At 43.0% G+C, this 27,720-nt stretch overlaps 1 protein-coding gene and 1 pseudogene across 5 annotated transcripts in view; both read right to left on the bottom strand.

Moving 5' to 3' along the window:
- LOC121279258 (RNA-binding Raly-like protein) overlaps window positions 1-27,720 on the bottom strand; it is a 1,065,807-nt gene that overhangs the window by 70,180 nt on the left and 967,907 nt on the right. The gene's annotated exons all lie outside the window — the stretch shown is intronic.
- LOC121279259 lies at window positions 11,145-11,384 on the bottom strand (annotated as a pseudogene).

Raw genomic sequence — 27,720 nt, 5'->3', positions numbered from 1 at the left:
CCTGCCCGCCAACCATAAGCTTGGACAGGCCATGAAAAATCACAGACAATTGCACTGTTAATGGACTTAATTGCCTGCTTAATAGTTGGCCGGCGTGCTTCCAATTGCTGCATGGTCCCGCCGAGTGAAATATTGCACAAGTGCACAATGACATTGGGATGCTCGCCCGATGTCATCTTGCACGATTATACACTCATTCAGGTCGGGTGCGCACCCACCCATGGAAAGTAAAATTTTGCCCTATGTGTCTATGGCAGACTTCACTATATTGAAAAAACACTTCATTCATAAAAAAGCCATTTACTGCTTTTACATTCCTTCAACTAAATAAAGCTTTATAACTACAAACATTTCATTCAAGTGCTCAATCCCTTGTAAAAACAAACGGTGGAATTCATGGTCCCACATTAGAGTCTTTAATCACTGTCAATCAAACTGTGAAATAGCAGGCATCCTACTGTGATAAAAGATGTTTGTGAAATTAGTCATTAAGCACTAATCCAGTAATGGAAGCCCTCAGGCTTATTTCAAAACAAGAGTGAAATAGCAAGCAATCATTTTTTAACACTCTAGGCACTTTTTCAAAGATTTAAGGGGCAAGACTTTTAAATGCATCCTGCCACCTATACCACCCCTGCAAAAATGGGAAGTGCCATGTTTGGAGGCAGGACTTATGATTTTTGGCCACTTCTGCTATTTTTGCCATGACAGAGAAGCTCTCCGTCATGGCAAATATCTGGGTCTTAGTTGTTTATAGAGCAAGGAGTTTTAATGTGCCAGATGGCTTCCCTTACCTTTGACTCTTAAGTAATTACTGGAACTATTTTTCCTTTGAAAATCCATTTGAGAAGAAATCCCAAAGTATAAATATTCAAAATCCATCCACATACATCAGTACAGCAATTAAAACTAGTGCCAGCTTCAATCTACTAGGGATTCTGCGCAACCTATCTTTTTAAAACTCTTTAGCTAATTATCTTTCTTAATGTTTTGCAGGAAAGAGCTTTAGTGTGCCAAATACAGATGTTTCTGTGACTGCGAACATGAATCCTAAATGGACTTGTCACCTCCCTGGTGCAAGGTTCAAGGAGGTCACTAAATTGTTGCAGTGCCAGAGGTTGCGGTCCATATCAGTACTGACATAGGTAGAAAGAAGAATGATGGTCTTCGAGGTAGAATTTTGGGGCTGAGGAAAGTAACTAGCAAGCGGGACCACAAAGATGTCTCAAGGGTCACTCCCAGTGCCACATGTTAGTGAGTAGAAAAATAGGAGAGCAAACGAAAGCATGGCTGGAGAGACTGTGCAGCACAGAGGGCTTTAGACTCCTATTAGAACAGGTTCTGGGGGGAGACAGGACCTGTACAGGCCTGAACATAGCCATGACCAATGACCTTAGTGGGGGTTTGTCAGTGCTGTTAGGAACATAGGAAATAGGAGCAGGAGTAGGTGCTTCATTTCTTCGAGACTGCTCTGCCATTCAAACAAATCATGGCTGCCCATCTACCTTTAACACCATTTTTCCTACTATCTCCATATTCCTTGATGTCATTAATATCCCGAATTCTATCGATTCTGTCTTGAACATGATCAATGACTGAGCTTCCACAGCCCTTTGGGGTAGAGAATTCCAAATATTCACCGCCTTCTGAGTGAAGAAATTCCTCCTCATCTCAGTCTTAAACGGCCTGCTCCTTGTTCTGAGACTGTGACCCATAGATCTAGACTCACCAGCTAGGGGAAACATCTGATTCACATGTACTCTGTGACACCCTATAAGAATTATTAAGTTGCAATGAGATCACCTCTCATTCTTTGAAACTCTAGAGAATTCAGGCCCAGTTTCCTCAATTTCTCCTCATAAGACAATCCTGCCATCCCCAGGGATTAGTCTGGTGAACCTCAGTCCCTCTGTGAAAAATACATCCTTCCTTAGATAAGGAGACCAAAACTGTTGGGAGGATTTAAACTATCTTGCCATGCCTGGGTTATGTATGGTCCTGGACATTGGTCCAGGCTTAGCAAAATTGGTGGTCAAAGTTACAGGGCACCTGAAACCTTACTGAAATGTATCTGTGCCACAATTGAATGGACAGATATACAGACTTGTGGACCTAAAGCCTACAGCTGAAGTGTTATTGATTCCAGGGTTTGGGAACCAAGAGGCAACATTAGAGAGAAAAAACAAAATCTACAGGAATTGCGAGAGACAAATAGCACTTGAGTAAGCAATAGGAAGGCATTAATTGGGTTAACAGTAAGAGGGAATGCAATAAGCTCTAAATTAGGTTTACTGAGCATATATGTGAATGCACAGCGTGGTGTTAATAAAAGTTGGTGAGCTGAAGGCGCAGATAATCAAGGGGGATATGATATCATGGTGATAACAGAGAACTGGCTGAAAAAAGGGCAGGGCTGGTACTAAATATTCTTGGATACAAGATGTTCAGGAAAGTTAAGGAAGCAAATAAAGGTGGTGAGGTGGGAGTATGGATTAAAGAGAATATTACAATGCTGGACAGAGAGAATATTCAGAAGGGTCAAGGTCAGAATCAATTCGGTTAAGGCTAAGAAACAATAGGGGTGCGATTACACTATTGGGTGCATTCTAAAAGCACCAACTAGTGTGAAAGATGTAAAGAAACAAATTTACAAGGAAATTACAGAGAGGTGCAACAACTATAGAGTAGTAATAATGGGGGACTTTAATTCTCCTAATATAGACTGGGATAGAAACATTGTAATGGGCAGAAGGTGGAAGGGTTTCTGAAGTGTGTTCAAAATAATTTTCTACATCAGTATACTTCTGGTCCAACAAGGGAGGAGCCATTTTTGGATCTGGTCATTGGGAATGAGTTGGGTCAAATGGATGAAGTGTTAGTAGGGAAACATTTAGGAAGCAGTTATCATAGTACCATCAGGTTTAGCTTAGGTATGGAAAAGGAAAAGGAACAATCCAGAGTAAAAATAATTAATTGGAGGAGGGCCAATTTCAATGGGTAAGAACAGATCTGGCCCTGGTAAACTGGAATCAAAACTTGGCAGAGAAAACTGTAATGGCACAATGGGTGCCTTTCAAGCTAAGGTGGTTCAAGCATAGTCACAAGAGAGGGCAAGGTTGGACAACAAACCCAGTGTTCCCTGGATGATGAAAGAGGTAGTGTTGTGAATATCTTGTTCATAATTCCTTTCTTTTGGAGTATAACTTTTAGTATTAGGAATTAAAATGTTATATGTAAGACAAATGGAAACATCTGGCTAAGAAATTGGTATGCATTTCAAGTGAATGTAATTCAAATAACCTTGGAGTTAGCTACAAGGCCAGGGGTGGAGATTTGAAAGCAATAAACAAAAGGGGTTTTCTATCTTAGCTTAATGGAACCAGGTCTACCTTTACTTGAATAAAATAATTAAATTATGTATATAGTTCCCACATCAAAAGAAGGGGAAACCAGTTTGTAAACAAAGGGAGTTCCTTCACGTGGAGAGAGAGGGCAATCACATCCATTGGCAGTATAAATTATTCATACGGCTTATGTTATGTTGAAGGTATAATAATTAGCTTATGTTTCTGTTTGAGAGTATCCTAAAACATGCCACATTATCATAAAGATGGGCTGTGGGTTCAATTTGTTTAATTTAACTTGGTGTTTCTAATAGAAGGCAGGTGCAGTTTTGGTTTGGTGTAGACTGCAGCCCACTGAGTTGGGACAGCCAAAATAAATAAATGTCAGTCAGCCTGCATCTTAAATAAAGCAAATACCAACTTTATCATTCCTGGCATGGAATGCAGATAAGGCTCATGCTCAGTTTGGAATTCATGAGGAGAAAAGAAGCTAGAAGTTTTGCCTAGCTCAAAGCTAAAGGAAGAAATCCACAGTGGTCCTCACAGAGCCTTGTGGCAGAAGAAGAGTTCCTTAGGGTAGTGTCCTCGGCCCAACCATCTTCAGCCGCTTTATCAATGACCTTCCTTCCATCATAAGGTCAGGAGTGGGGATGTTTGCTGATGGTTGCACAATGTTCAGCATCATTCACAGTTTCTCAGACACTGAAGCAGTCCATGTCCAAATGCAGCAAGACCTGCACAATATCCAGGCTTGGGCTGGTAAGTGGCAAGTAACATTCGTGCCACACAAGTGTCAGGCAATGACCATCTCCAACAAAAGAGAATCTAACCATCTAACCACTGTCCCATGACATTCAATGACATTGCCATCACTGAATCCCCAACTGTCAACACCCCGGGAGTTACCATTGATCAGAAACTGAACTGGACTAGCCATATAAATACTGTGGCTACAAGAGCAGGTCAGAGGCTAGGAATCCTGCAGTGAGTAACTCACCTCCTGACTCCCCAAAGCCTGTCCATCATCTACAAGGCACAAGTCAGGAGTGTGATGGAATACTTTCCACTTGCCTGGATGAGTGCAGCTCCAACAACACTCAAGAAGCTTGATACCTTCCAGGACAAAGCATCCCGCTTGATTGGCACCACATCCACAAACATTCACTCCCTCCACCATCGACACACAGTAGCAGCACTGTGTACCATCTACAATATGCACGGCAGGAATTCACCAAGGTTCCTAAGACAGCACCTTCCAAACCCGTGGCCACTACCATCAAGGACAAGGGCAGCAGATACATGGGAACACCACCACCTGGAAGTTCCCCTCCAAGTCACTCACCATCCTGACTTGGAAATATATTACCGTTCTTTCACTGTCGGGTCAAAATCCTGGAACTCCCCCCATAACAGCACTGTGTGTACCTATACCGCAGGGACTACAATGGTTCAAGAAGGCAGCTCACCACCCCCTTCTCAAGGGCAATTAGAGATGCGCAATAAATGCTGGCCTAGCTAGTGATGGCCAAATCCTGTAATTGAATAAAAAGGCAATTTGCAGTTAGCGTGGATGCAGCCAATTTGGAACAGGCAGAGAGAAAGGAGCTGGTAATCAGCTGTAGGACCTGCAGCTGTATCGAGCTGTGGAAGCATACAGGGCCATTAGGAATATGGGTGCTCCTGATGTTTAAACCTATAAGCAAGAAAGCAATGAAGCCTACTCTTGAACTGAGCATTCCACGGCTGGGATTTTCTATGCCCGCCTGCATCGGCAGGCGTGTTCAGTAGCCTGTGCGGACAATATGGCAAGAAGGCCAAAAATCAGTTTCACAATATCATGAAACCAGTTTGCGAGTGTCTCCTCCGTCCGTCGATGGCAGACCGCGTTCCTCACCATTGGACGTTGGGAACCTCATTGTAATACATCAGCATATCATTATAAGGCTAGCCCACCGGACTCATCCCTCCTAGCTGGATCGTCTGCCCACATTGGTGGAATAACATGCCGATGAGTTTCACAACAGCATATATAAGGTGTACACTTGACGGGCTGCACTTCGCTTGGGACTTCAAGGCTTGTTTGCCTACCTAACTTCGGTCAGCACTCGCAGTCATCAGCGCCAGGCTTCACTGGCAGCACCATATCACTTTTAGGGGGGTTCATGGGTCGGTGTCTACCTACCAGATCAGCAAGATGTGGGTGGCTTTTCAACAGCTGCAAGGAAAGGTCTTGCTTGGGGAAGGGGACGAAGTGGCCTCAAGCAAGGGAAGAGGGCTGTACTGGGGAAGAAGGGCATCCCAGGATGTGTGTGTGGGAGCACATGTACAAATGGCCTCAAGATTATGAGGGCTGAAGATACAGTCTCCAGAGGAGATGAGGCCAGATGGTCATGTGAGGGTATGTGAGGGAGAATGGATTGTGATGTCCCTTGAGTTGGCAGTGAGTGAGATGCCAGTGAATGTGTGATGGGCTTGAGTGTGTGGGTTAAGAGTGATGAGATGGTTGCCATACCCTGGCTGCACGGATGAGATCATTCATCCTCCATCTGCATTGGATGGCCAGCATCTTCTATGCAACATTGGCACTGATCACCATTACCATCGCCTAACAAGCTGGAGTGGTAATGTTGCTGCCCTTCCTGCGGCTAGAGCCGGGATAGAGGAAATCACAGCGGGCTTCCACGGTGTTCAAAAGGTGCTCAAGGGCTGCAGTCTTCTTGCCTTTTGGGGCCATGTCTTTTTTGCTGCAGCCTTGAGCTGGAAACAATGAGCGCGGCAGTTGCTCGTCATGATGAGGTAGTGGTGTGGCAGGCATATGAGAGCTCGCCAGCCATGGAAACAGCGTGTTTCCCAGGAATGTATAAGTAATGTGGCAGGTTTGGAATGATACAGCATGCAGGTGTAGCAGATGGTAAAGAAGGCAAATGGTATGCTGGCCTTCATAGCAAGAAGATTCGAGTACAGGAACAGGGATGTCTTGCTGCAATTGTACAGGGCCTTGGTGAGACAACACCTGGAATATTGTGTGCAGTTTTGGCTCCTTATCTGAGGAAGGATGTACTTGCTATAGAGGGAGTGCAGTGAAGGTTTACCCGACTGATTCCTGGGATGGTGGGACTGACATAGGAGAACAGATTGAGTCAGTTAGGATTATATTCACTGAGTTCAGAAGAATGAGGGGGGATCTCATAGAAACCTATAAAATTCTAACATGACTAGACAGGGTAGATGCAGGAAAGATGTTCCCAATGGTGGGGGAGTCCAGAACCAGGGGTCACAGTCTGAGGATATGGGGTAGACCATTTAGGACTGAGATGAGGAGAAATTTCTTCACCCAGAGATTGATGAGCCTGTGGAATTCACTACTACAGAAAGTAGTTGAGGCCAAAACATTGCATGTTTTCAAGAAGGAGTTAGATATAGCTCTTGGGGTGACAGGGATCAAAGGATATGGGGAGAAAGCAGGAGCAGGCTTAATAGCTGGATGATCAGCCATGATCATAATGAATGTGGAGCAAGCTTGAAGGGCCAAATGGCCTACCTCCTGCTCCTAGTTTCTATGTAAACTTGCCATTGCGGCTGGTGGATAAAATGTTGTTTTACCCACCCGCTACTCCACTTAGTGCAAATCTCGGACGATTCCGCCCCACAATCGTGTGGTCTTTAAGGAAATGTTGGAGGGTCACTTTGCCAAAAGCTAATGAAAGGATCACCATAAATCTTGTACCTTGGAGAAAGCTGGAACACTGATGAGAATCAGAATATTCTGAAAGGCTCTAGCAAGTGTTTGGGTTGGTTCCTAAAGAAGTAAATGAACCTTCAAGATTTTTTAAGGTAAATGAACTCTTGGGAGGAAGTAACAAGTAGAACTGAATTTAGAGCATAAATCTTCATAAACTATAGTGTTCAAGTTAGTGGTGCTTGATTTGTTTAAGTTTTTTTGTATACAATAAAGTTTGTTTTTGTTTAAAAATGTGAAATCCTGTGGCATAGTTTTGTCAGTTAATTACTGGGTTGTTCATATTTCTCTTTAAACATTAATGTTCCCTAACAGGATTGTAAATATAGACAGCAAGATGGAGCAGAAGGAAGATGTGTGTGACAGATGTCAGGTTGCTAATACAAGCGAGAACCTGGTTGAATATAGAAAGTTCAAAGCAGAGTGAAAAAAGAAATGAGACCAACATAGAGTACAATAAGAGACTGACAGCTAACGTAAAAGGAAATCCAAAAATCTTGTGTGGGTATATAAATAGTAAAAAGGTGGTCAAAGGAGGAGTGGAGCCAATTAGGGACCCAAAAGATGATTAACAATGAGATATTAGAAAGGTCAGCTGTACTTGATGTTGTTACGTTACCAAGACTGGGTGGGATGCATCCCCCGATATTGAGGGAAGTAAAGATGGAAATTGGAGAGGCACTGGCCCTAATCTTCCAATACTCCTTAGATATAGGGGTGATGCTAGAGAGCTGGAAAATTGAAAATGTTACACTCTTGTTCAAAAAGGGGTGTAAGGCTAAACTCAGCAACTACAGGCCTGCCAGCTTGGTGGTGGGAATGTGTTACAAACATATATAATTTGTGGGTTAAGAAAGATAAAAGTGATTTCAGTTTCACTTAGGCTTTTTATGAACCTTGGTGCCTGGGAGTCTGGATAGACTTGTGGCTGAAAGGTTTCAGGCCCCTTTGGGGTTTATTAGTACATATACATTTTTAATGAGGTCTTACAATCCCTGAAGTTAAAGAGGTGGGTTAAAAGGGGTTGAAAGTTTAGTGACTCTGAAAACAAAACACAAAGTAGAATAGCTTTACTGTTGCCTGGCAACAGTGATCCAGTGACACAGAGACAGAAAAGACAGGAGTGGAGAGAGAGTTCTGATGAAGGGTCATTCGGACTCGAAACGTTGACTGTGTTCCTCTCCACAGATGCTGTCAGACCTGCTGAGTTTTTCCATGTATTTTTATTCTTGTTCTAGATTTCCAGCATTTGCAGTATTTTGCCTTTATCATAGTGGAGAGAGAGTGTTCAGTGTGGGTCAGAGAGAAAAGACAGGCATTTTTAAGCTTTCTAAGAAGAAAGACTGCGAGGCTAGTGGGACAGTAATTAACTGAGTAATCAGTTATGGGAGTCAGTAGTGATCAGTTTAATGGAGGTGCTACTGGAAGACTGAGTTTAGGGAACTCACTTGTTTGACCTGTATTTGAAGGAACAGTGAGTTTAGAGTGTGGTTTTTGGATATCTCGGGGAGGGATATGAGAAGGTGAGAAGCATTAAGTGAATTCTCAGGAATTCACCAGAAGAAAACCATTTGCAACTGTGCCAGTCCTAAGCGAGAAGCCTTTGTGTCAAACTAGTGGTAACTTTTCACTGGTTTATGTGTAAGTAAAGATATTGCTGGGGTAAAGGAATAGTGGGAATTTCTTGTGTTCGTATTGGGATCATTTTATCTGGTGTAATATAGTTCACTTTTCTTGTTTTAATACTTTATTCTTTGTATTAGAAGTTCATCAGCAAACTCCTGAGAATCTGTTCAGTAACTTTCTTTCACGGTTTCTAATAAAAAAAAACCAGGATCTATCAAGCTAGATTTCTGGGATTTTACTTGTTCAGTATTAACAGCAGCTGGGATCATAAAAAACCTTATAAAAACGATAACCTGGGACAAAATTAAAAGTTATGTGGACAAATATAAATTAACTAAGGAAAGCCAGCATTGATTTGTGAAGAGCAACTTGTATTGATTGAGTTTTTTTGATGAGGTGGCAGATGAGAGTTGTCAGATGAGAGCAGGTAATGTTGTGCACAAGGACTTCTAAAAGGTGTTTGATAAAGTGCTACATAACAGGCTTGTCAGCAAATTTAAAGCACATGGAATAAAAGGGACTGTGGCAGCATGGATATGAAGTTGGGTGAGTGTCAGAAACAGTGGTGAATGGTTAATTTTTGGGCTGGAGGATGGTACACAGTGGGGTTTCCCCAGGGGTCAGTGTTAGGACTGCAGCTTTTCTTAATCTGTATTAATGACCTCGACTTGGTGTGCAAGGCTCAATTTCAAAATTTGCAGATTTGTAAATTTCTAAGTATTGCGAACTTTGAGGGGGTTATGAATAGACTTCAAGAAGACATAGGACAGGATTTTCTGGTCGTCAGGCAGGCACGGCATGCGAGCCCGGGAGCGGCCGGGAAACGGTCCACCACCCGCAATTGGCTGCTGATCGTGATTTCAATTAACAGCCAGCCAGCATGAAAAGTATGCTGAGGAGCTCAGTGTTGCCAGGGTGGGGGTGGGAGGAGGGCGAGCGCAAAAGTCTGCACATGCGCGGGGGAGTGCACACTGAAAGCTCCCTGAAGGCACAGTGCTGCCTCAGGGAGCTGAAGGATTGTGGATTCCAAAATAAAGATTTTAAAAATGATAGAAACATGTCCCCACATGTGACTCAGTCACATGAAGAGGGACATATGAAAAATGATGTTGAAAATGTTTTAATATTTTAAAAATTATTGTTGGAAACCTCATCCCGTCCGTGGATGAGGTTTACTCAAAAATCCAAAGGCTCGTGGCTGATTCAACCGTCTGCCAACTGTAAGGCTGATGGGCAGTGAAAAATAAGTAGAACTTAATTGATTAAGGACCTTAATTGGCCTCTTAACTGTTGGCGGGCATGCTGCTGACTCTTGTGCACAAGTGCACAATGACATCAGGACGCTTGCCCAACGTCATCGCATGATATTTTATACCCGATGGGTTGGGCGCATGCCTGCCCACAGGGCTTAAAATTCTGCCCATAGACTGGTGGAAGGGTGGACACCTGGCAGATTAAACTTAATGCAGAGAAGTGTAGTGACACATTTTTGAAGGTAGAACGAGGAGAGACAATATTAAAAAAAGGATACAATTGTTACAGAGGTGTGTTAGAGCCAAATGTTAAATTACAATTTCATCTGCTGCATTGACATATGGAACATGTGTGAAAAGACAGTTTCAACAATTAAAAGAAAGACAATGACTTAAGATGGCTGCCACAGACACCTGCTATTTGGGACTGCAAGACACCAAAGCTTCTGGAAGCTTCTAAAAGGTGGATTACAATGAACATGCCTAGATCACTTCCTTGTGGAATGTCACACGTTACCCCAAAACTGCAAGGACAATAAGGTCTCAGAGATTCTGTCTCCAAGATGACCAGGTAACAAAGGAGAATTCATTAAACCAATTATGCACAAGGATAGTTCTAAGGACCCCTATTTGCTTCTATTGTATGCTGATGGTTTTAACCATTGAAGGCGGAAACCCCTTCATTAACATGAAAGACTATCAATTATTTTCTATTGCATATTATTGGCTATTTGTCGCATGACCAAAACTCGTTGATTTTTGAAAGTCTTTATTATAAAACTCTGCTGACTTTGGGGAAGTCTGGAGGAGTGACATCTGAAGGCAGCAAAAAAAGCTGCTTGTCCTTCTGTCTCAATTAAAGTGAACCCTGCCTGCTTATATTGTACTGTGGATAGCAGACAGAAAAATTCTAAAGAAGACTTCAAATTCTAAAGCAACATTTCCAGGAAAAAATAAAACCAAGCACTACAGCTTTAAGAACTGCCTCAGCCACCAATAACAGAAAACGACTCATAATCAGTGAACTCTTTATATATTTGACTTTTTTAAGAAGTTTCTATTGATTTACTATGAGACCCAATACACAGAGGTAATCAGTACAGTAGAAGCCATGAGCCTCGAAGCAAATTTGCTATCCAGCCCATCTGTACTCCATTTCTTGCAAACACTCGGTCCATTTCCCTAGTCTTCCCTCCAATTTTGAGGGGTGATCTTGCCAATAGGAGACACGTTCCATGTGAACCCAGTCTGCATCACAACATAACTCCAGACAGCAACGCAGAACGCTAATCCTCCCATAAGGATAGCATTTCCATACTTGTCATGCAAGTCAGGACTAGTTTTGTTGTGAGCTTATCTTGTTACAATTTGACAAATGCTCCGACCGGACAGAGAAAGCAGACTCTTGGTCAAAGGCACCATCTCCACCGTGCGCTTGTTTAATTTCACTAAAAGTTACCCTCCTCTAATTTGTAACTTGTATTTTTGCATGCTTGTGTGGTGTGTCATCAGGATATGTGTTTATCTTTTATTTTACTTTAATATCTTTATCTGGGTGGGATTTTAAGCACAATAACAATGAACCCTTTACTCATTCAAAGTCAAGAAAGCTTGTTGGACTGAGATCTTTGCGATCAGTACATGCACTTAATTGGCACATTCATCCTTATAAATTTTGAAATACCCTGTTATGATCAACTGAGGAATGGGTGTCCTTGCAGCCATCCTCACCTGGCTGTAACACAATTGTAAAGGGGGTGCAGGATCAGAGAGACCTGAGGATATATGTGCATAAATTCTTGACAGCGACAAGGCAAGTTGAGAAAGCGGTTAATAAGGCAAAGGGCATCCTGGGTTCTGTAAACAGTGGCAGAGAGTACAAAAGCCAAGGAAGTTATGGTGAACATTTACAAAACACCGCTTCAGCATCAACTGATACAATTTTGGGAAGGATGTGAAAGTATTAGAAAGGGTGAAGAAAAGTTTTCAAAGGATGATTCCAGGGTTCAGGGACTTCAGTTATGAGAACAGAAGCTGGGGCTGTTCTCCTAATAGAAGAGAAGGTTGAGAGGAGATTTGATTGAGGTGTGCATAATCATGAGGGTTCTGGACAGAGTAGTTAGAGAGAAACTGATCTTATTGGTGAAAGGATCAAGAACCAGTAGACACAGATTTAAGATGAACAGCAAAAGAATCAAATGCAGCGTGAGAAAAAGCACTTTTATGCTGTGAGTGGTTAGGATCTGGAATGCACTGCCTGAGAGTGTGTTGGAGGCAAATTCAATCATGGCCTTCGAAAGGGAATTGGACAAGTATTTCAAGAGGTAAAAATTACTGGGCTAAGAGGGGAATGGGACTAGCTGAGTTATTCTAGAAAAGAGCTGGCATGGACACGGCTGGCTGCATGGGCTCCTTCTGTGCTGTAACCATTCTATGATTCTATGAAACATCTTCCCTTAACTCTGATTCTTAAGTAATTACATATTTAATAGGGCATAAATATCATTAGGTAGCACATGATACTCCCAAAATCGTTCTTCAATTTTATGGGAACTAGCTTAAGAAGCACTTGACACCTGGACACAATTTGTGAGGAAAGTCAGATGAAGTGGATACCTCATAGATCTAGGCTCTGCCCAAACTGCAGATCCCCAGCATAATTCAGCTGCCGGCCAAACTTTCTAGCCCAATGTGCTCTATTTTTAAAAATAAATAACCTAAAGCAGATAAGTTTAAATAACTTGAAGTATATAATTAGTTTGATGTGCAAATAAATATACTTAGGCATGGATGGTATATAAAATAAAATCATCTTCGTCACTTACCATTTATTTGTGCAGAGCCATTTTCTGTAAACTACTTGCCCTCAACATAGATCTTTTATGGATTACATCTCTGGATAATCGACCAATTTATGTACACAGTCCTTGCTAAATATTCAGATGTAATTTTCAATGCTAATATACTGACAAGACAGCCAGGTGTACACATTGACAGTGGGGGAAATGATCGTTTATAATAAGTCATACATATTGAACAAAATGCAGAAATACAAGCATAATAATGTTCAGGCGATAGCTTGAAAGCAATCTCAACATGATTGATGGTTTGTCAGTTTCTATTAATAATGAAGCTCTGAGAAATGTCATCAGAGAGAAGTGGTTTTTCTCCCCCAGATTAGATAAATGATAGAACTGTGCTAAATTGAAAATCTGTTTGTTCCAGTTTTCCCCATTCTGTTAACTTATGCCCTGAACATGCATTAGTCTGTGACCCATAAGTAGACTGCATTTGTAAATGTCAAATCTCTTGCTGTTAATGACTGTTTCAACTTGCAGATGTTTCCAATAGGTTACACTGATATTAATCATGTGAACATTACCTTTTCCCTTTTCATTTATCTTTAAGCTGTGTGAGGTTTTTGGGTATTCACTTCACACATTGCAGTAAGCCAACTAGCCAGTCAAATGTCACATACTGTCAGATACTGATCCAGATGTTACTTTTATCATTGTATTCAAAGTAGAGAGCAAAGCAGTTTAAATACAACCACAGATAATTGCAGGAAATGAAACACTTTGTCACTGGAGCTCTCTGTAGAACAGCATTTATAAGGTTCTTAATTGCCTTCTCAAAGATGACAATTTATGAAGTAAATAGGTAAAGCATCAACATCTTCATGGTCTTTTGAATTTTTGTGTTAAAAAGATTTAGAATTCAGGTCCATGAACTCAAATTTACCATGAGCTAAGGCTCATTCTTGCTGAAATGCCTGCCTGTCCACTACAACCTAAAATGAGGCCTTATTATTCAGAGGTACTGAGTAGTGTTCCACTTCTTCATTGATGACTGCACCGTGTGATCCGGTTGATTCAATTTTAACTCATTATTTCTCCACCACCAATTCCACTAGCAACCTACCTCCCCGATCATTCCCTGAACATCTAGCAACTTGGAAACTAGCAAAACACACTGATGCAAATTTTTCTCCCTTACTGGAACTCAAATAGAATTTAATTTTCTCAAAATATGATGTCTTAATAGTGCCATTACTTGGGGGCTATTTCCCTGTTGCAGCTTTCACAGTACTGTCAAAACTTCAATTTTTTTTGTTTCTCTCAATCATACAACATAAGTCACCGCATTTGACCAATTTTTTTTTTAATTCATTCATGGGATGCTGGCATCACTGGCTAGACCAGCATTTAGTTCCCACGCTTAACTGCCCTTGAGAAGGTGCTGGTGAGCTGCCTTCTTGAACCGTTGCAGTCCATGTGGTGTAGGTACACCCACAGTGCTGTTCCAGGATTTTGACCCAGTGACAGTAAAGGAACAGTGATGTAGTTCCAAGTCAGGATGGTGCATGGCTTAGAGGGGATTGTAGGTGATGGTGTTCCCATACATCTGTTGCCCTTGTCCTTCTAGGCGGTAGCGGGTCTGGAAGGTGCTTTCCAAGGAGCCTTGGTGAGTTGCCGCAGTGCATCTTGTAGATGGTACACACTGCTGCCATTTTGTGTCAGGGTGGAGTGATTGGACATTGAAGGTGGTGGAAGAGGTGCCAGTCAATCGGGCTGCTTTATCCTGGATGTTGTCAAGTTTCTTGAGTGTTGTTGGATCTGCACTCATCCAAACAAGTGCAGAGTATTCAATCACACTCCTGACTTGTGCCTTGTAGATGGTGGATAGGCTTTGGGAAGTCAGGAGTTGAGTTACTCTCTTCCCAGCCTCTGACCTGCTGTTGTAGCCACAGTATTTATTTGGCTGGTTCAGTTCAGTTTCTGGTCAATGGTAACCCCCAGGTTTGAGGGGGATTCAGTGATGGTAATGCCACTGAATGTCAAGGGGAGATGGTTGAATTCTCTCTTGTTGGAGAGGGTCCTTACCTGGCACTCGTGTAGCACGAATGTTACTTATCCACTTATCAACCCAAGCCCAAAGGTTGACCAGCTCTTGCTGCATATGGACATGGACTGCTTCAGTATCTGAGGAGCTGCGCATGATGCTGAACATTGTGCAGACATCAGTGAACATCCCCACTTCCGAATGATGATAGAGGCAAGGTCATTGATGAAGCAGCTGAAGATGGTTGGGCTGAGGACAATACTGCAGTGATGTCCTGAAACTGAGATGATTGACTTCCAACAACCACAACCATCTTCCTTTATGCCAGGTATGGGTGTGCAATAGGGGTAACCAGCAGGAGGTTACCTTGCCCATGTCTGACCTGATGACATGAGACTTCAAGGGGTCCAGATTCCATCTGATATCAGTCAAAACAAGTAGAAAATCTTATAATCATGGGGCAGGATTTTCCGTTCGTTGGGCAGGCCTGTGACCGGCTGGGGAACGGTCCGTGATCAACCCCCGACCTCGAGTTCACACTGGCTGGCCAATTAACGGCCAGCCAGCGTGAAAGGTACGCTGAGGAACTCAGTGCTGCCTGGCTAGGGGGGGAGGAGGTTGAGCGCTGAAGTCTGCACATGGGCGGGAGAGCACACGCTGAAAGCTCCCTGGGGGCAGAGAGCTGCCTCAGGGAGCTGCAGAATTGTACGTATAAATTAAAGATTTTGGAAATTATATAAACGTCCCTACATGTGACTCAGTCACATGAAGAGGGACATGTTAGGAATGATAAAAAATTTTCATTGGTTTTTTATTTACTGTTGGAAACCTTAACCCGCTCATGGTTTTGTAAAAAATGCAAAGGCCGCCTGGCCAATTCGCCCGTCCGCCAACTGAACAGTTGAACGGGCAGCGAAAAATAGAAATAAATTAATTGATTAAGGGCCTTAATAGGTCTCTTAATTGTCGGTGGGTGCGTTGCCGACTCTCGTGCTTTTACGCCCAATCGGGTTGGGCACGCGCCTGCCCGCGAGATGTAAAATCCTGCCCATGGGGTTGTTTCTGACAGACTTCAGCAATATCTCTACAACAATCCATAACCATGAAAAAACATAATGGGCAAAATTTTATGTTCCACTGGCGGGTATGTGCCCGACCCGATTAGATGTAAAATCGCACAAGATGACATGGGGCAAGTGTCCCGACATCATTGCACACTTGCAACATTTCGCTTGGCAGGCACACGTGACAGTTGGAAGCCTGCCCGCTGACAATTAAGCAGGCAACTAAGCCCATTAACGCCACAATTGAATTTGATTTTTCATGGCTCTTCCAACCTTTTGGTTGTCTGACGGCCAATAGCCAGGCGGCCTTTACATTTTTCATCAAACCTCATCCAAGGGCGGGATGAAATCTCCATTAGGAAATAAAATAAAAAGAAATATCTGGGGACAGCATTTTTATGAGGTCTGCTTTTAGGTGCTTAATTGTGCAGCGTGGACATTTTTTGCAACTTTTTTATGCTTTATTTTATTATTTGCAGGTCTGCAGCTCCCTGAAGCAGCTGTCTCCCTTCAGCGAGCTCTCTTGAAGTGCTCACCTGCACCTGCGGTGACAGCTTTGCCTGCCCTCTTCCCGCCCCCACCCCGGCAGCACTGAGCTTTTCAGCACCTGTTTCATGCTGGCCAGCCAATGTGAAATCGCGGGTGGTGACCGATCTCAGTCAGGCACCCATTTTCGCTCCCTGGTCCGCTGATCGAGCACTCCTGACAAGGGGAAAATTCAGGCCAACATATTTTGGGCGAATGGATTGATTAAGTTAGCAGTGGAATAAATGAAACACACTTACCTAGAGCGAAGACAGCAAATAAATTAAATCAAATGAAAATGAAAACAATGCAAAGATTAAAAATAAATGAAAAAAGCATGATGGTATTTCAAGAGCAAAGCTGCATATATTCTAATGCAGCACATTATGTTTTGAGTGCTTAATTTTTGTGAGGATTAACTACAAAAATTTACTCCACAATAACTACTAGGAAGCAATAAGAATAATGCTATATATTCCCTAGCTAACAATTCATTGTGGAATTGCAATATTAGTTAATGTGGTGTCCATTTATTCCAATTATGAGCCAAGAATGGGCATTAGGGGATTTTGCACATTAGCCATAATGGCAGCACTTTCTTGGCCTAACTGCTCCTTGATTACTGTGAGAAGAGACATTTTGGACTGAGCAGTTTTACATACATGAAAATAATTGGCCCAAATCTTCCGTGACGGGACATATGACACAATATGCATATCGTGACCCAGTGGAAGCGCTGACTTGTGGACCTCTGTGGGAATTGCCTGGTCGACCTCCTGGGTAACTACAGAATTTGACCCCCCAATCACTCACACTGACTGCCCAACCACCCCTGACCACCGCCCACCCCCCCGACTTCCTGACTAACACCTCCAAATACCCCTGATCATCACTCCCGACCCCCTCACAAGCTGACTACCCTCAACAAACCCTGACCTGGCTACCCCTCTGACCAACTGATTACCCCCTGACACAGCCCGACTATTGCTCCCGAACATGCTGTCTGCTCGATCACCCCAATCACCCGACTACCCCCCTGACCAGACCTGGCTACCTCACCACCTGACTACCCTCTGACCTGACCTGACTAGCTCCCAACTTGAATACACCTCCCGACCAGCCAGACTACCGCCTGACCCACTTACCCACCTCACTCACCTACCAAACTACTCACCTGCCACATCACCCACTGCCACCTCACCCAAACTACCCACTTACTTCATCCACTCGACCCACTTACTCCTAACCACCTAGCCACTCATTCATCCACTCACCCATTCACTAACATTCATACTGGACCTTTAAACTTAACATAAAGCAGTCAGTGTTGTAACAGACACTGTCTTCCCTCTGGCTTCATAACACCATGACGGGCTTCTCAGGAGGATGCTACGTTCTGCATTTTTGGGAAAGCTGGGCTTGGAAGACCTGACAAGGAGTTTGGACCAGTGCCAAGGCAGGGGAAAGTTCGAGCAGATTGGCAGTCCAATGATTGATGATGGTCAAAAAAGGTTGGAACTCCAAAAATTCCAGGTTCTGCCCCAAATTCCTCCATGCCTACCCTGAATACACTAGCTTGATGCCATCAGAGTTGAGGAATTTCAGGGTGAAGATCTTACCTTTGTTGGAGTAAAGAGCGAAAAAAAAAATGAGATTGGCTCAGTTGGTAATTGCACTGCCTAATATGAAACTCAGTCTCATGAACTGGAGATACCACATTTTGATGGCTGATCTGTGCTGAATTAGCTTATCTCACTGTTGCAGAAAGAAAAATCAGTTAGGATTTCTGGTCTCGATTGCTATCCAGTAACAAACATTTGGTTGGGCCTGTTGAGTAAGCACAGGATTGGCTTTAGCTAAGCCATTGCCCATAGATAGTCTGCAGAAATGTCGGCCTAGAAATCATTAGCAGCACACACATTATCAGACAAGAAAGGGGCCCGGATATTCAAAATAGTGGGTGGCCTGAAATACGTAAAACAAAGAATAAATTACTTAAGTAACAGTCTTACGTTTATTGTAGGACCTTTTATGATGTTGGCCTGATTTTCCATGTGATAAAACTCGTTCTGCAATTCATAGCGCTAACAAGTAGGAAAAAACCCTTCAGAGCTCAATCACTAACTACTTAGATGTTAATTGCTGGTTTTCCCATTTCTTCAGCTTCATTTTCTTCATCTTTCTTCAGTTCATTGGCTGTGTGCCCTCAGGCATCTCGGTTCAAAGTTCGGAACTCCACTTTTTAAATCTCTGTGCCTTTCTTGCCTTCTGACTAAATTTGTGGTCATTTGTCTGAATGTCTCCTATGTAAACCTTTGTCCTGGGAAGCACCTTGGAACATTTTTATCAAGTTAAATGTGCTATAGAGAAGAAAATAGAAAAAATCTAGAAAACAAAAGTATAATATTAAATAGTCATCATGGACTTCAAAATGGAAAGTCTTGTCTGACTAAACTCATTGAACTCTTTGAAAAGGTAACAGAGAGAATAAACTAGGATAATGTAGTGGATGTAATATATCCAGGTTTCCAAAAGATCTTTGGTAAGGTACCTCATTGAAGATGAATGAATAAAATCTGAGCATGCAGAGTTAGGGAGAAGTAACAGAATGGATGGCTAGCTGTCTGCAAGACAGAACGTACAGAGTTTGGATAAAGGGTAGCTGTTCATAAAGTGGGAAGTGGGGTCCTACAAGGATCAATGCAGGGACCACTGTTGTTCACAATTTATATTAATGATTTTGACTTTGGAATCAAAAACACAATTTCTTAATTTGTTGATGACACCAAGTTGGGAAGGATATTCAAACCAAGGAAGATTGCGACAATTGACCAGGAAACATTAATAAATTTGTAGTATGGGCATATAAATGACAAATGAATTTCAACACAGAGGTATTACGTTTTGCTAAAAAACAGCACATATTAATTAGGAATTACAATTCGGAATGGGGTGCCGGAGCAAAGGAGTACAAATATACAAATCACTAGATGCGACGACATAGGTCAATAGGGCCATAACAAAGGCAAACCAAGCACTATGGTTTATTTCTAGAGGGATAGAGTTGAAAATAGAGAAAAAAACAAAAAAACTGCAGATGCTGGAAATCCAAAACAAAAACAGAATTACCTGGAAAAACTCAGCAGGTCTAGCAGCATCGGCGGAGAAGAAAAGAGTTGACGTTTCGAGTCCTCATGACCCTTCGACAGAACTTGAGTTCGAGTCCAAGAAAGAGTTGAAATATAAGCTGGTTTAAGGTGTGTGTGTGGGGGGGGGGGGGGGGGGGGGGGGGGGGGGGGGCGGTGGCGGAGAGAGAGAGAGAGAGAGAGAGAAGTGGAGGAGGTTGGTGTGGTTGTAGGGACAAACAAGCAGTGACAGCAGCAGATCATCAAAAGATGTCAACAACAATAGAACAAAAGAACACATAGGTGTTAAAGTTGGTGATATTATCTAAACGAATGTGCTAATTAAGAATGGATGGTAGGGCACTCAAGGTATAGCTCTAGTGGGGGTGGGGAGAGCATAAAAGATTTTAAAATATTTAAAAATAATGGAAATAGGTAGGAAAAGAAAAATCTATATAATTTATTGGAAAAAAAAGGAAGAGGGGAACAGAAAGGGGGTGGGGATGGGGGAGGGAGCTCAAGACCTAAAGTTGTTGAATTCAATATTCAGCTCCCTCCCCCATCCTCACCCCCTTTCTGTTTCCCCCTTCCTTTTTTTTCCAATAAATTATATAGATTTTTCTTTTCCCACCTATTTCCATTATTTTTAAATATTTTAAAATCTTTTATGCTCTCCCCACCCCCACTAGAGCTATACCTTGAGTGCCCTACCATCCATTCTTAATTAGCACATTCGTTTAGATAATATCACCAACTTTAACACCTATGTGTTCTTTTGTTCTATTGTTGTTGACATCTTTTGATGATCTGCTTCTGTCACTGATTGTTTGTCCTTACAACCACACCAACCCCCTCCACTTCTCTCTCTCTCTCTCTCCGCACCGCCCCCACACACCTTAAACCAGCTTATATTTCAACTCTTTCTTGGACTCGAACTCAAGTTTTGTCGAAGGGTCATGAGAACCCGAAACGTCTTTTCTTCTCCGCCGATGCTGCCAGATCTGCTGAGTTTTTCCTTGAAAATAGAGAAGTTGTGCTAAGTTTGCATTGCACCTTGGTTGGACCACATTTTGAGCACCATGTACAGTTCTGGTCACCATATTATAAAAATGATATAAAGGCACTGGAGACGTTACTAAAGTGATTTATAAGGAAGATACCAAATGCAACATTATACCTATCAGGAAAGGATGAACAGGATGAATCTCTTTTCCATTGAAAAGAGACAGCTGATGGATAATCTAATAGAAGTCTATACAATCATGAAAGGAGTTGATAAAGTGTGAGTGTTTCCACTTGGGAAGAACAAAATCTAGAGGTTGTGAATATAAAATAGTTACCAAGAATTCAAACAGGGAATTTAGAAGAAGCCTCTTAAGCCAAAAGTGGTGAAAATATGGAACGGATTACAACAGCAAGTAGTTGAGGCGAATAATATAGGCACATTTAAAGGGAAGCTAGATAAGCATATGAGGGTTATGATGATACTGGGAAGGGTGGGAGGAGGCTTGAATGGTGCATAACTGCCAGGGTCAGCTGCTTGGGCCAAATAGCCTGTTCTCTTTTATATATTTTTTACATTCTTGGTTATCAGGCTTGTTTTCTCCGGCAAACGCTAGCTGTGCCCTTGATATTAACACATTAGTTGGTGCTTGAAACAATATAGGCAGAGAGACCGATCTGCCTATACCTATACCTATGCCTAAAACCATGTGTGCTTCTTCATTCACCTCCAGTTCTAGACTTAGTTACCAAAGTAGCTAACGCTGTGTAGCGATTGGTCAATACAGTCACATAATCAATTAACCACATTCTCTTAAAGGGACATAGCACTCCACTTTACCACACCCCTCCCCCTTTATGCGAAAGTACAATTGACAAGTTTCACAACATCCCAATTATTTACATGAATAACTATTTACAAGTCAAGCTTGTCAGGAGGCTTCCTCGGACGTGTCAAGCGTCATAGCTCGACGACCTCGGCTGGTTTTTCCGAGACCCTCTTCACAGGGGTCAACTGTCCACCAGGCTCTTTGGCGGAAGTGGGCAAGTTTGTTGTCTTGGACTCTCTTGGGTCCAACAGGCCCCACTGGTACTTCCAAATCGTGACATTTCTTCCACGTGTGGTGCAGACTCAAACGCAAATAATGATGGCATTCCTTCTTGTGGGACTGTCTCTCTGCACTGGAGATGGTCCACATGTCATCTAATTATTCGGCCATTTAGCGATACATTATAGGAGGAAGGTCCTGTCAGGGCACTCACATCGTCTAATAGCCATCTCCGAAGTTCTTCATGAGAACTGTATCTCCCACTGTGCAATTTCTTTCATGATTATGGCATCATGTCTAGCCTTCTGGGCCTCTTGGCTTCTCTCCACCCTCCCCATTAAATTCAACCTGGTAAGAGTTAGATGGGTGCGGAGACGTCACTTTATTAGTAGCTCAGTGGGGGCATTACCAGTGGTTGTGTGTGGCGTCATCCGGTATGCAAACAGGAACTGTGACAACCTGGTGCTGATAGAATCTCCATCCAGCTTTTTTATTCTGGACTTAAAAGGTTGGACCACCTGCTCAGCCAAACCATTAGAGGCGGGGTGGTAAGGCGAGGTTTTGATATGAGTTATTCCGTTGAGGGTGGCAAATGCAGTCCCGTTGTCTGACATGAGCACCTCCGGTAACCCGTGCACTGTAAAACAGTCACAAACGGCCTATGGTGGCAGCAGATGTGGGTGACTGGACTTCATAGATATTCATCCATTTGGAGTGGGCATCTATTAAAGAAGTAATACTGTTCCCTGAAGAAGGGCCCCATGTAGTCAATGCGGAGGTGCATCCATGGCCGCCCTGGCCATTCCCAGGGGTGCAATGGAGCTAAGGGGTGTAGCTTTTGTACCTGCTGGCATTGAAGACAACTTTTGACTAGGGCTTTGATGTCCATGTCCATCCCTGGCCACCACAAGTAGCTGCGCATGAGCATCTTCATCCTACTAATGCCAGGATGAGCGCTATGTAATTCGGCCAGTAATGGCCTTTGCCCTCTCAGGGGCATGATAACCCTTACTCCCCAGAGTAATACACCATCCTGGCAGGTGAGCTCATGTCTGCAATTGAAACAGGGCTTCACGACATCAGACTTTGGCTCGTCTGACCATCCATTCAAGACCTGCTCCCGGACGTGAGATAAGAGTGGATCACGGCTTGTCTAATCACGGATTTGTTTGGCCTAGATAGGGGACAAATCCAAAAAATTTAGTACTAAGACAAGTTACTGGGGAATTGGAACCTTCACATTGTTATCGGGCAAGGGGAGGTGGCTCAGCATATCAACACGTGTGATCTGGCTTCCCGATCGGTGAATAAAAGTCTATTTGTAAGCAGCCAATATTAATGCCCACCACTGGATGTGAGCAGATGCGATGCGGGGGTATCGCCTTATCTTCTCCAAATAATCCCAGCAGAGGCTTGTGATCGGATATAATGTGAAAATGGCGACTGTGGAGGTATTGATAGAATCTCCGAACACCAAACACAACAGACAAGCCCTCCTTCTCAATTTGAGAAAATCGTTGCTCTGCAACATTGAGCGTGCGACATGTATAACCAATGGGTCATTCGGAGCCATCCACCATCCGATGTGAAAGTACAGCCCCTATTCCATAAGGGGATGGGTCACAAGTTAAAATCAATTATTTCTTTGGGTCAAAGTGGACCAGTGGGGCCAATGATCTTAACAATTACTTTAACTTCAGAAACACATCCTGGCGCAGAGCTTACCAAATCCATTCATTTTTTTTTTTAAGCAATGCTTATAGCAGAGCCATATGGTTGATAGATTTGGGAGAAATTGCCCAGAGTAGTTTATCATGCCCAAGAAGGCCTTTAGTTCTGTAGTGCTTCTCGGTGCAGCTGTCTCGTGAATAGCCTTAACATTTTCTTCCATGGGATGCAGGACCTGCTTGTCGATCTTATGGCCCAAGTAAACTACCTCCTTGGCTTGGAAAATACATTTTTCTCACTTCAAGTTTACCCCTGCTTGTGAAAAACGTTTCAGCACCTCCTCCAAATTAGCTAAGTGTTCTTCATCAGTTCGTCCAGTGACTAAGACATCATCCAGATAAACAACGACATGGGGCAGTCCCTGAAGCAGATTTTCCATGGTATGGTGGAAAATGCACACACTGATGAGACCCCAAAGGGTAGCCGAGTATATTGATATAATAATCAATGTGTATTGATGGTAACAAATTCCCTAGAGCCTTATTCCAACTCTACCTGCTGGTGGGCGTCGCTTATGTGGAGTTTTGAATATGTAATACTCACTGCCAATTTTGAATATAATCTTTGGTATTGAGTGTCTGTCAAGTTTGGCATCTCTGTTTAATGTTAAATTATAGTCACCGCATAAGCGAATGCTTTGGTCTGGCTTCAGTACGGGTACTATGGGGGCCGCCCAATTGGAAAATCACACCGGTCGCAAGACACCCAACTTTTCCAGCCCATTTATCTTGGTCTCAACCTTGTCCCGAAGAGCATAAGTGACTGGGTTGGCTCTGATAAAACTAGGGGTTGCATTAGCGTCTAAGGGATTTTGGCTTGCAGCCCACAAATCTTTCTTAGCTCTTCACAAAAAAAATGGCAGCGTACTTTTGTAACGACTCTTGTAAGTTTCTCGTTCTGATTTGAAAAATCTTGGCCCATTGCAATTTAATCTTTTTGAGCCAGCTGTGGCCAATTAAACTGGGGTAAATTTGCAGACTGATTCTCATTCTGCGCCAGGACTTGACATATCTCTTTCACTCTTATTTCTTCACTCGTGTATGTTTTTAATTAAATGTCCGGTTCTTCCAAACTTAAAGGATGGACTCCTTTATTCAAGTGTCTGAATGTATGTTTTCCTATGACAGACATTGATGCCCCATTATCGACCTCCATCTTGATGGGTTATCCATTGACTCTAATGACTACCTGGATTGGTTCAGTTCTACCCACTTTCAGGTTGTATAATGAATAAATGTCAGATTCTGCTTCCTCTGGTTCTTCAACGAGACAAATTTTAAGATTTCTACCATTGCTTTTAAAATGTTGTCTCAGCCTATCATTACAGTGCTGCATTATGTGACCAGTGCGGTGGCAGAAAAAGCATTCGATATTTCTGAACTGTCGATCGCCTGCAGATTACCTGGATGCATTTCTCTCATTAATATCGTGGGTTTTTACTGTAGTATTGCTGTTCTTCAATAGTCTGTACATAGTGGGCGTTCCCTGCCTTTCTGTGGAGTCCGACGTTTTTGTGCCTTTTGTTATCAGCCCTTCCCACCCTACAAGATGGATGGCGCCATTTTATGTATCTTTTATTGCCTCCGAGTCTCTAACAGTGGTCTCCATGGCTGTTGCTAATTCTAATGCTTTCCTGAAGTCTAGATCAGTTTTAGATAGCAATCACTTTTGAGTAGCATCGTCCCCGATTCCACATATCAATCAGTCTCTCAACATGTCATTAATTGAAGTTCCGAACTCACAAAATTCCTTTAAAGCAGTTACATATCCAGCGACTGTCTCTCCTGGAAGCCTATTCCCTGAATTGAATTTAAGACGCTGCATAGAGACTGAGGGCTTTGGCTTCAGTTGTTTTTTTTACAATGTTTACTAACTCGTTGAAAGTCTTTGCATTAGGGATGTTAGGTGTTGTGAGGTTGTGGATCAGCCCATACATTTTGCTCCCGCATGTGGACAAAAGAATCGCCCTCTTCTTGTCCTCCCCTGCGATGTCGTTAGTGGTAAAGTTAGGTGTTCAATGTAATGAGACCAGTCATTGGAAACGGGGTCGAATGGTTCAAGATACCCAAATTGCGGCACACTCGATGACGAAGGAGACTGCGCTTTCAAACAGTTTTCAAGACAGTGACGAAGTTATGAGGCTGGCTTACCACGGCTTTCTTGATTGCCGTCAATTGATCCAGTTTATCCTCGTCGCCAGTTTTATGTTTTTGGTTATCAGGTTCACTTTCTCTGGTGAATGCTAGCGGTGCCCTTGATATTAACACATTCATTGATTCTTGAAACAATATAGGCAGAGAGGCTGATTAATTGAACAAACACTGGTGGTTTATTGGAAAAAAGAACAGAGCACTAACAAATTGTGTGCTTCTTCAATTACCTCCAGCTCTAAACTTACAATTACCATAGTAGCCCATGCTTTATAGTGATTGGTCAATACAATCACATGAACAATTAACTATATTCTCTTAAAGGTGCATAGCACTCCACTTTACCGCAATATTCCATATAATTATCTAATGGAAGCTGTTGTTTGACGTTTCCTGCTCTCTGTAGCCAGATAGACCTCTCCTTTAAAAGGCAGATTTTAAAAATTTGTTCATGGGATGTGAGCATACAAGGCCAACATTTGTTGCCTATCCCTAGTTGCCCTTGAGAAGGTGCTGGTGTGCTGCCTTCTTGAACTGCTGCTGAACTCTGGTATAGGTGCACCCACAGTGCTGTTAGGTAGGGAGTTCCAGGATTTTGACCTAGCAATAGAGAAGGAGCAGTGATTTGTTCCAGGTTAGGATGGTGAATGACTTGGAGTAGAACTTGAAGGTAGTGGTGCTCCTATGTGCCTGCTACCCTTGTCCGTCTAGGTGGTAGAGGTTGTGGGTTTGGAAGATGCTATTGAAGGAGCCTTGGTGAGTTTCTGTTGTTAGCCATCATCAGCTTGATTTTCCACCCTTCTCTCCCATCTGCAAATGAATATAGCAGGTAGCACTGACTACATGTGAAATGCATGAGGTTCCAGCATGAATTTGACATGGTGTCTGGTTCCATGTGAGCAAGCACGTGAGGTGTGCCTGCTGCTCGCTGTGGGCCCTTTGTCAAGTGTAATTCAATTTTAAGGCCACTGAGTTTAGGTTCACACTTGAGGAATGATCATTTAGGTAAGACTAAGGAGAGCTTGAGCAGCGGCTGGAGTCACTGAGGTGCATCTGTGAGGCAGAGAACTATGTGGATTGCATGTTCAGAGAGGTGGTCACACTGCAAGTTAGGGGCAAGCAGGCAGATAGGGGATGGATGACTGCCAGGCAGTCCAAGAGAAACAGGCAGACAGTACAGGAGTCCCCAGAGGTCTCGCTCACTAACTGGTTTTCCATTCTGGATATCAGTAAAGGTGATGGATCCTTGGGGATGTGCAGCAAGAGCCAAGCCCATGACAACACGGGTGGCCCAGCTGTACAGGAGGAGAGGAAGAAGAGTGGAAAGGCAGTCCTGATAGGAGATTCTTTAGTTAGAGGAGCAGACAGATGTTTCTGTGACTGTCAACGTGACTCCAGGATGGTTTGTTGCCTCCCTGGTGCTAGGGTAAAGGATGTCACAGAACGGCTGCAGGACATTCTTGTGGGGTAGGGTGAACAGCCAGAGGCTATGGTTCACATTGGTACTAACGGCATAGGGAGGGGGATGTGGTCCTTCAATCAGAATTTAGGGAGCTAGGTAGAAAATTGGCAAGCAGGACCTCTAAAGTAGTAATTTCTGGATTACTCCCAATGCCATGTGCAAGTGAGTACTAAAATAGGAAGATAAGACAGATGAATGAGTGGCTGGAAAGATGGTGCAGGAGGGAGGGCTTTAGATGCCTGGGACACTGGAACTGGTTCTCGAGGGGAGATGGTACCGGTACAAGCCGGACGGGTTGCATCTAAACAGAGCTGGGACTGAGTTCCCTGCAGGTCAATTTGCTCAGCAGGGGTGTGGGAACCAGGAGAGAATATTAGAAAGTAATACCAGGGTGCACAGAATGCTGGGAGAGGCAGATAGCACTAAAATAAAGAATAGTAAGTTAATAGATGGAGTCAGAGTAAGGGAGCAAGTAATGAAGTCTAATTCAGGGTTACACTGTATGTCTGTGAATGCATGGAGTATAGTTAATAAAATTGGGGAGTTACAGGCACAGATTGCCTTGTGTGATTATGATGTAGTGGCGATAACGGAGACTTGGCTTAAGGAAGGAAAGATCTGGGTGCTATATATTCCTAATAACAAAGTGTTCAGAAAAGATAGGAGAGGCTAAAAAGGAGGAGGGGTAGTGTTTTTGGTTAAGGAGAGGATTACAGTACTGGAGAAAGAGGATGTGTCAGAGGATTCAAGGACAGAATCGATTTGGCTGGAGATAAGGAATAAGAAGGGTACAATTACATTGCTTGGTGTA

The sequence above is a fragment of the Carcharodon carcharias genome, chromosome 6 (assembly GCF_017639515.1).
Source record: "Carcharodon carcharias isolate sCarCar2 chromosome 6, sCarCar2.pri, whole genome shotgun sequence".
Taxonomy (NCBI): domain Eukaryota; kingdom Metazoa; phylum Chordata; class Chondrichthyes; order Lamniformes; family Lamnidae; genus Carcharodon; species Carcharodon carcharias.
This window is presented reverse-complemented; position numbering and strand designations above follow the sequence as displayed.